Raw genomic sequence first — 11,127 nt, forward strand, 5'->3', positions numbered from 1 at the left:
TGGTAGAAGATTTAAATTTATTCAAGGCCCTTGGTTAGAGGGCTCAGTTCATAGCTTATTTACACCAGAAAGAATTTTAATGTTGTTTACTTTAAAATTGCTGTCCGGAGCAAATGGACACTTACCTTCTGAGAATGTTTCGTTTAGGCTTAAACAAAACTGTACATATTCATTCTAGATTTCAACTCTTGCCCAAACCTGACGGCTGAAGTTTGTTGGGAATGGGTGGCCAGGGAGCAGAAACTTCTGCTATTGCGGTGAACAAATGGTTCTTCAAAATAAATAGATAATAGTTGCATTAAAAAACCATTTTCTGGTTTTTAGATTCCTTGTATTAGTAGGAAAGTGATTTCTTAGCCAGCTCATTGGTAGTTGTTGTTGCCTAAATGTCAGTGGGAGTGCCTGGAATTGAGTATTGAGATAGCATCGTGGTTAAAAACCCATTTGAGGCATGATCTGAACAACCACCGTATCTTCGAATTCCTCCAAATCTTTGAATTTGGGCTGTTTGTCCAGCAGTGGGGTACAGGAACAGGCATATCTGGCTCCTTCATATCAGTGTCTCCTAATCTCTTGATGTGACCCAAGCTGTAGGTGCTTATCCTACGATCACATTTCCTGGGTCTGTGTAGGTCCACCCTCGTTTTCTAGCAGGGAAGTAGCAAGGAATTCATACCTTCCCTAGAAATTCAAGAATGTGAGGGAGACATCCTTAGGGCAGGAATTTTGCTCACTCTTGCTGGAATGTTGGTGGCTTTTGTGGTTGGTGGAGACATTTGATTCTCTGCATAGTTATATAGTGTTATAGACAATAGCGGTAATGGTGGTTGTGGTGTCAGTCATTTTAACCATTAGTAATTAGAGATAAAATTTTGACGATAAAAGATAATTTTATCACTAAGACCTTTGTCCAGTTTTATTTAATAGAAACCTCGAGGTTATGAGTAGCTTAAATGTAAAAAAAAGTTTAGTTTTCACACATTAAAAGAAAAAGTTCAAAGATAGGCATTTCCAGGGCTTAATAAGTGTTCCACAATGTCTTCAGAGCCTGAGATTCCTATCTTTTTGCTCCACCATTCTAGTTCATAGCTTTTATGTTCAAGGTTGCCTCATGGTGCAAGATGGCAGCTGAAGTCCAACCATCACATCCCAGCCTCAGGCAAAAGAAAGGGCTTCTCCTAGCTCGGTCAGCTGCCTGTAAGCAGCCCTCCCAGAAGTCCCAGACAACATTTCTCTTGATTTTTCATTGGCCAGAGCATACCCACACCTGGCTTCCAAGGAGACTAGGAAGTGTAGTCTTACTCAATAAAGGATATGATCGTTTTTTGGTTAGGGAACAAGTAGCCTAGGGTTTTAAGGCATGGGCCCAATCTTATCACTTACATCTCCTCTTCCCTGAAGGTGTCCTAACCCTGAGAGCTCCTCACAGAGAGCACAGTTAGGTATAAGGGAAAACAAGTGTCCCTAAAGTGATGGTGGAGAAGCACAGGCCTGCCAGTAAAAGCTTAACTGGAGAAACAAGCTGAGGCTTGCAAGACAAGCCTTTCGCTCTCTCCTTCCAGAAAATGTCTGGATCTATAGAGCACACTCTGATCTAGAGACTTCAGTGTAGAAACAGAGGTTAAACTGAAAGAAGAGAATCTAAACAAAGGTGAAACTGAAGGTGCATATTAAGGGCAGTGTTGCCCGGTAAGGCAAGTGGAAGCATTGACCAAGCAGATTAGGAACTCCTCCTCCTGGGAGAAGGTGGGAGGCAGGAGGTAGAAGATCCCATCTGGCCCTTGGGTTACCTACTGCAGGTGTTCTTGTTAGGCTGTATGTGTTATCTAGACTTAGATACTTAAAGATGTACAAATAATCCCATTATTACATACACACAGAAATATTCTGTATCTTTATAGATTCCCTGTGTATATATAATATGCTGCGTAGTCTTACAACTCTGAGCTCTGCAGCCAACGGGCCTTAAGGATTAAGGTGTGCTTAGATATTAGGCTTGGGGAAGCCAAAACCTATAGCAGCTCTCGTCTACCCAAGAGCAGACTCTTCTATTTGCCCCAATGTGGTCCACAAACATTACCACTTTCAATGTGAGCTCTGGCCCCCAAATGCTGTCCATTAGTTTGTTCCAGACAATCTCATGGTATGTGTCACAAGAATATCACTTGCATTGTCATTTATCAGGGATGGAAAGCAAGTAAAAGCTCAAGTTACTTTGTAGGCATCAAACCCCATTTATTTGGACTGAAATGAAGTGGTGATCTGGGATCTTAAGCAGTGGATAGAGGTAAGAACTGGTCAGGGTAACCATAGTGAAGAACCAAAACCTCCTTAGTCTCCAGATCAAACATCTTTAATGAGATAGATGAAAAGACCAGGTCACTTCAAGAAATTATAACTGGCTCCTGAATAAGTTAGGGGTTGGGGTGCTGATGATTAACTTATATTTTGTATGTGATGTGTATTATCTACTGTATTCTTGCAATAAGGTAAGCTAGAAAAAAGAAAATGTTATTAAGAAAATCGTAAAGAAGGGAAAATACATTTACAATGCTGTATCTATCAGAAAAAGTTCACATGTTAAGTGGACCCATGAAGATCAAACCCATTATTCAAGAGTCAACTATACAACATTGTGATATTTGTGACATTTTCTGCGATAAAAAAAACAAAACCAAAAGCAGTATTTCACTACCTGGGTGTTTCCAGGGGGGTTTGTGATTTTGTGAGGCCATGCCATTCAAATGGCCTCTTTTGCCTCACACCTAAAACATTCTACATTGTTCATTATTTAACACTAATCTTTATTCCACAGATGGGCAAAATGGTAAACTATGTGAATGTTAACAGTTGAGTTCCTTTCATGGACCAAGCCTTGAGTGACCAATAAGGTCATATATTATTTTGCTTCCTAAAGGTAGATTACAGAACAAATCGTTCTCTCTCTCTCTTTTAAGATTTTATTTATTTATTTGACAGAGAGATAGAGAGCACAAGTAGGCAGGGAGGCAGGCAGAGGGAGAGAGAGAAGCAAACTCCACGCTGAGCAGGGAGCCTGATGTGGGGCTGGATCCCGGCACCCTGGGATCATGACTTGAGCCAAAGGCAGACGCTTAACGACTGAGCCACCCAGGCGCCCCCAGAACAAATATTTCTTATAAAAAGTATGCTCGGGAAGACACTCAGAAGCCAGTGCAGGCTCTGTGGATGTGGAGTGGTCTATGACTGGGTCACGGCACCAAATTCCATAGCTTCTTTTGAGAGTATGTGTGGTCTGAAAGCATGGACCACAGATAAAGATAAAATATAGTAATACACACACACACACACACACACACACAATACACATTTAGTGCTCTTACAGAGCTTTTTCAAACTTAGCAAATGACCTCATATGTAGAAAGTTTATTATTATTGTTATTATTATATTTTTTAGGATGGATTTTTGAAAACTACATTAACTTTCAACTGGTGATAGAAATGATAGTTCAAATGACCCTCTAGTAAGGGACATCATTCATTCCTTAAAGATTTGTGACTTTTGGGGCATTTATCATTTGCTAGGTGCTATACTTGGTACTCAGAACACAGACTTAAATAGGAAAGTCTCTGTAAAAGAAAAGACTTGCTAAAATCATTGCAGCACAATATGGGAAGTATTCTTCGAGATTTGAACATCATGGTGAAAAGGAGAAAGCGGAGCTCTTTCACAGAAAAGTGACATTCGCTTGAGTTTTTAGTGAGCCATTCACCCTGATTGGTAATCTCTCACACTGGTGAAGTGGGTTGCCAAGTTAGTGTGCAAAGTGCGATTACAAAATTATTTTTTCTCTCTACCTAAAATGAAATAGCCCTTTGAAGAATCAAAGTTTTGACACACATCTTAATATCCCCACTCACCTGGGCTTTATATTTTAGTAAGCTATCTCAAATGTTACCGGGTGGGCAGTATAATAAACCTTGCTGTGTTATCTTTGGTAGAACAAACTTTGAGAACAGATATTCAGATAAGCCAATGCAAAGAATTCATCCTGGGGCCAAATAAATAAATAAATAAATAAAAGCTTGGGGGTGGGGGGAATAAGTGTGTCAATAGGGTCAAGTTCATCTGCATAATACAGAAAGCCCCAAACAACAGTGGCTTACACCAGATTGATTATTTCTCTTCTATAAAATTTTTTTTTTTGGGAATTTGACATTTCAGGATTGATATGGTGATTTCTTAAATTTTATCTTCAAGTTTACCATATAGTCCAAGACAGCTGTTGGAGCTCCTGTCAGCTCATCCACATTCCAGTAGGCAAGAAAGAGAAAGAAGGAAAGGCAAGAAGGGTGCACTCCCATCCTATTAAGGGTCAGTCCTCTTTATGGTGCCTTTATGAAGTTTTGCATAACACATTAGCTTGTATCTCATTGACTAGGACTTCGTCACAAGGCTTCACCTGGCTACAAGGGAGGAAGGGAAATGTAGTCTTTTGCCTGGGCACATTATTGATGGAAATAAAGATACTGGCAGTCTCTGCGATAACAGGCATGAAAATAGATTACCAGGATGTAAGGTTTTTAAGAGGAGTGTTGGCCTAACATAATACAAGACATAGATGAAATACCCATAGTTAATATCATACTCAGTTGTGGAAAACTGAGAGCTTTTCCCCTAAGATTGGGAACAAGACAAGGATGTCCACTTTCACCACTTTTATTCGACATAGTACTGGAAGTCCTAGTCACAGCAATCAGACAAGAAAAAGAAATAAGAGACATCCACGTTGACAAAGAAGAAGTATATTTTTCACTTTTTGTAAATGACATGACACTGTATATACAAAGTCCTAAAGACTCCACCAAAAAGCTACTAGAACTAATCAATGAATTCAGTAAGGTCATGAGATATAAAATCAATCTATAGAAAACTGTTGCATTTTTATACACTAATAATGAAATAGCAAAAAGAGAAATTAAGAAAATAATACCATTTACAATTACACCAAAAATAATAAAACACTCAGGAATAAACTTAACCAAGGAGGTAAAAGACCTGTATAGAACACTGATGAAAGACATTGACAATGATACCAACAAATGGAAAGATGTTCCATGCTCACGGATTAGAAGAACAAATAGTGTTAAAATGCCCATACTACTCAAAGCAATCTACAGAGTTAATGCAATCCCTATCAAAATATCAACAGTATTTTTTAAAACAGAACTAGAACAATCTTAAAGTTTGTATGGAACCACAAAAGATGCTGAATAGCCAAAGCAATCATGAAAAAGAAGAACAAAACTGCAGGCATCACAATCCCAGATTTCAAGATATACTATGAAGCTGTAGTGAGCAAAAGAGTTGGGTACTGGTGGAGGAATAGACACGCAGATCTACAGAACAGCATAAACCCATGGTTATATGGTCAATTAATCTTTGACAAAGGAAGAAAATATAGGCAACGGGAAAAAGAGAGTCTTTCAACAAATGGTGTTGGGAAAACTGGACGGTAATACGCACAAGAATGAAACAGGATGAATTCCTTACACCAAACACAAAAATAAACTCAAGATGGAATGAGGACCTAAATGTGGCACTTGAAACCATAAAAATCCTAGAAGAGAGCACAGGCGGCAATTTCTCTGACATCAGCCATGGCAACTGAGGCAAGGGAATCAAAAGCAAACATAAATGATTGGGACCACATCGAAATAAAAAGCTTCTACACAGCAAAGTAAATAATTAACAAAACTAAAAGGCAACCTACTGAATGAGAAGATATTTGTAATGACATATCCAATAAAGGGTTAGTATCCAAAATACATAAAGAACTTATACAACTTAACACCAAAAACCCCACAAATAATCCAATTTAAAAATGGACAGAAGATATGAATAGACACTTCTCCAAAGACAGACATCAGATGGCCAAATGGACACATGAAAAGATGCTCAACATCGCTAATCCTCAGGAAATTACAAATCAAAACCACAAGATCTCACCTCACACCTGCAGAATGTCCAAAATCAAATATACATGAAACAAGTGTTAGCAAGGATGCGGAGAAAAAAGAACACTTATGCAGTGTTGGTGGGAATGCAGCCACTGTGGAAAACACTATGGAGGTTCCTCAAAAATTAAAAATAGAATTACCATATGATCCAATAATTCCACTACTGATTACTTAACCAAAGAATACAAAAACACTAGTTTGAAAAGATATATGCACCCATATTTTTTTTTTTTAAAGATTTGCTTTATTTATTTGACAGGCAGAGATCACAAGAAGGCAGAGAGGCAGGCACAGAGAGAGGGGAAGCAGGCTCCCCGCCGAGCAGAGAGCCTAATGTGGGGCTTGGTCCCAAGACCCTGAAATCATGACCTGAGCCAAAGGCAGAGGCTTAACTCACTGAGCCACCCAGGCACCCCATATGCACCCATATGTTTATTGCAGCATTATTTACAATAGCCAAATTATGGAAGCTGCCCAAGTACCCATGGGTAGATGGACAGATAAAGAAGGTGTGGGGTGTGTGGGTGTGTAATACACACACACATACACATACAATGGAATATTACTCAGCCATAAAAAAGAATGGAATCTTGCCATTTGCAACAACGTGGCTGGATCTAGAGAGTACAATGATAAGTGAAACAAGTCAATCAGAGACAAATACTGTATGATTTCACTCATATGTGGAATTTAAGAACTAAAACACATGAACAAAGAAGAAAGAGACAAATCAAAAAACAGACTCTGAACTACAGAGAACAAACTGGTGGCTGCTGAGGGGAGGGGGAAGAGATGGGTGAAAGAGGTGAAGGTGTTCAAGAGTAGACTTATGGTCAGGACTGACCAATGTACAGAATTGATGAAGCACTATATTCTACACCTGAAACTAATATAACTACACTTGAATTAATTTAAAAAAATAATAAATAGAAAAAGTAGAATAAGATAAAAGACAGTGTCGCATGGATTCTCCCTAATAGTATGGGATATAGAGAAGCAGAGGAGTCTGCCAAACAGGGTGAGGTTTCAAAAAAAAAAAAACCAAAAAACAAACAACAACAAAAAAAACCCTAAAGCCCCCAAACCAGAAAAAGTTGCCTATTTTCCACAATTATGAAGAAGATTTATCTTGAATATCATTAAGTGGTATTATACAATATGCAGTCAAGATATTGTTTTCTTTGGGCCTCTGAGAGGCTCACTCCGTTAAGTCTGACTCTTGATTTCCGCTCAGGTCTGGAGCTCAGGGTTGTGAGTTCAAGCCCCGTGTTGGGCTCTGCCCTGGGTGTGGTGCCTACTTAAAAAAAAAAAAAAAGATATTGCTTTCTTGAATTATCTGGAAAACTATGATCTTGTGAAGGGAGAAAGGACTTGCCATGGGAGATGAGGGTAGAATGTTCACTTCTGTGTCCTAAAGAGCAGCGGCAAATGGTTTCTCATTCACTGGACAGCGATGGAAGGGTTAATGCGTTAGTGCTGGCCCAGGGCTGGAAGATGAAAACCAGTAGGGTGGGATATTATTTTTATTGTGTTGACACAGATGCATTTTCGTAAAGATTTATAAGAAACTTCTAATTTTTTCAAAATACTCTGCCTCTTGCTTTTCAAATTCCATTTTACTTATGTATGTGTCATCTACGCTACAGCCTCACTGGGGGAGAACAACAACAAAAAATATTTCTCTTTTCTTTGAGGTTTTACATTCACGTGGAACATTTCCCCCAAGTCAATAAATCGTTGCTTACCAGTGAGGGTTCCCCAGAGGCACCAATCTTCAGAAAATTGTCTGAAATTTGGGCAAACCAGTCATCGTTCACCAAGAGGGAACAAACAAACGGAACCTATTAACTTCCAAGAGAAGCAGGAGGATTTGCATGATAATATCACCGCTATCAATAATCACAAGAAACAGCATCCAATATAGACCACTTGCTCTGGGACGGAAGCAATGTCTAGTGCTTTCCACACATCCCGAACCTTCCCCACTTCCTCCTCTCTACTTGTACGATTCCCAACATACAGGCACGAAAACGGAGGCTCAGAGGGGTTAAATAGAATGCCTGTGGATACAGCAGGGGTGACGGGAGTTGGGGGTGGGGGTAGGGGAAGGAAGGCTGGGACCCATACCAGGCAATCTGATCTCAAAGTCTACAGCAGTCTTAACCACTGTGTAATATTGTCTCACAAACATGCCCAGAATCTGCTCCACCTCTTATCACAAAGCCTCGGATTTGCTGGGAGAGAAAAAAATGCTTGAAATCCAACTGGGCTCCTCTAGTATCTGTTTTGACAGCCGAAATTAATTGTCCATTTTCTGAGCACTTTTTGGCAGCGGCTCTGTAATGACCCGAACTGCCGTCCCCTTCCTTTTCAGCTTGGCAGGGCTCCCCGGTGTCGGGCTGATGGGGAGCGGGTGGGCCGCGCGCTCCAGCCATGGTGCCTGGCGGGGTCGCAGGCTTTGATGAGAAAGGAAGCGATTGTTCCCACTCCCTGGAGTTGCCGGGTCCCATGGCGGGCATTTTCGGACTCTTGATTAGAGCGAAGGCCTCGCAAAGCTGATTAAACCGAAGGTGATAATTGAGTGGAGCCTATCTCCCATCTTTGTGTTCGTCTTGCCAAAGTGAAGACGAACTGTCTTTCTCACACTCCATCTCTGCGTCCTCCCGGGGAAGGGAGAGCGGTCCTTCCTCTGCGCTTTGCCTCGGCGCTGACCAGAAGAGGGAGCCGCTTCGGCTGCAAGGTGAGAAGTGTTCCGGCACATGCCAGAACGGGCACCGTCGGCAAGTGAGCTCTTGCTTTTCGGACTAAAAATATTCGTTAAATTGAAAAATGTTCCTGAGAACAGAAAATTACCAGCATTTTTTTTTCTTGTAGCTCTGAGCCTCCAAGTACTATTTTGGCAACTTTATGTTGCAGCAAGCAGAAGCTGCCCCCCAAAGTGCATTAATCATTACTTAACGTCTTTGATAATGTTATTGTCGAGATACGCATGCGCTAGTGTTTGAACTGCAGAAAGCATGAGGGTCCTAGTGCAAGGTACTTATAGGGTAAAATGTGAAAGAGATTGTGTGGATAAACACCATCGTTTCCACTGCCCCCCACCCCCTTGATTTTCTCTGTGTTTCTCCATAAATGGGGAGGTCAATGTTTGGCTTTGGATTAAAAATATTTTCTCCCCTGATTCTTCACCATCATTCCAGGCGAAGGGGACCTTCAAGTTGGGTTTCAATTAGGAGGAAAAAAGTAGATTGGAACTGTAGGGGGAAGTGATTCTTCTAGATGCAGACTGCCCAAAGAAGAAAGGGAGAGGAAAATGGACAAAGACCAAAAATCACCTGTGCCTGCTTGACCGTGCAAGGAACAAAGAATTTGGATCAGGCAGACTTCCAGCAAACTGCAGCAGGAGGAGAATAAATTTGATGCTGAAGGCAGGGGAACTGCTGGGACGTTCCCCTGAATTTCCAGCTTCTTGAACAAAAGACAGAATGTATGGACTCATGTAGGTGCAGAGACACAGAAAAAGACAAAAACAACAAAAAGATTAAAAAAAATTATATGATTCCAGTTGAGGCTGGAATCAAGAGAGAGGTGATGCTGGCATGCTCAGGACCAGGAGAAACATTCAAAACAGTGGATCCTGGGATCCCTGGGTGCCTTGGTTAAGTGGCTGCCTTTGGCTCAGGTCATGATCTCAGGGTCCTGGGATCGAGCCCCGCATCGGGCTCTCTGCTCGGCGGGGAGCCTGCTTCTCCCTCTTCCTCTGCCTGCCGCTCTGCCTACTTGTGCTCTCTCTGTCAAATAAATGGATAAAAATCTTCAAAAAAACAAAAACAAAAACAAAAAACAGTGGATCCTGATGGGGGGAGGGTGGCACTATGTCAAGTAAGAAGGGAGACCAACTGTACTCATTGGCCAGGAAGGTCCCAGTTCATACCTGCGGAAACTATTACTAGCTCCTTTGTTCATGGTCCAGGTGTCCTGGTTTGGATGGTAAATTATATAGTCCCCTTAACCTTAGTTTCTATATGGCCCATGGTCAAGGGATAAATCACATACTTAGCTACACATAGGGAGGGAGAGGGATAGATTTTGGAGAGATTGCTGTACAACAACCAAACAGACAAAGCAGGATGACTAGAACAGGGAAAAGGGACTTCACTGGCGTTCTCCTGTCACAAGGGGACATGCGGGTGACTGCAAGGGAGCAATGCATTGCTCCATGTGGTAGCAAGCTCCCCGGGGACAATGGACATGTATTCCATGAAAGTGTTGAGCAAATAATACACACTTGTGAGCTGGATGAATTGTGCACGGGTGGAGGAAGCAGAACCTGATGTGAAGAAGGTGAGACCGAAGCCCGAGAGGGAGCTCCCGGAAGCGGAAGTGATTTTCCAGGGAAAAGATGTCTAGGAAGAAGTGTGGGGAGCTCTGTGGATTCTCATTCCCTGCTGGGCCAGAAATAGGGGGCAGAAGAGTAAACGGAGAGACGATGGTTTGGGGACTGAAAGAGACATGCGGTTGAAGATGAAGCTTCCAGAGGGGAGGCGGGGGGAAGATCTCACTTGCCGTGTGTGCCAGGAGCCCTGCGAGGCATAAGAGATGGAGTGGAGTGATGTGTGGAGGCAGCCCTCATATCATTCATGGTCTGGAACTCTAAGACAATCACCAACAAGGAGTTACACATCAAAGGGATGATGTTAGAGGGACTACAGTCAGGAAGGGCTTAATCCTGCTTCAAGGTGGGATGAAGGTCCTGGGGTGAGGGAGGGGCCAAATTGTTGGAGATGGCTGATGGGGGCCTCAAAGAAAGATTAGGAATTTTCTAGTCGTGGGAGTGGCAGAAGGGAGGATGAGAACTTCATTCCAGGTGGAGCCATCAGGGCGAGCACGTGCGGGGAGGTGCCAGCTGGAGCCCAGGGTATCTGTTGGATTAATACCACAGATGAGGGCACGTGAAGAGCACCCCAGGTTCAAAGCTAGTGCGTGTCACTTTTGTCCCACAGCTCACCATGAAGACTTGTACGAGAAGGGGAATGTTTCAATAGTGAACTCTGAGCCCCGGATGCAAGGACAGACTGAAGGAAGGCAAGACTGGGACAAGGGAGAGGGTGAACCATGAGAGAACTC

Source organism: Martes martes (assembly GCF_963455335.1).
Source record: "Martes martes genome assembly, chromosome: 4".
Lineage (NCBI taxonomy): Eukaryota > Metazoa > Chordata > Mammalia > Carnivora > Mustelidae > Martes > Martes martes.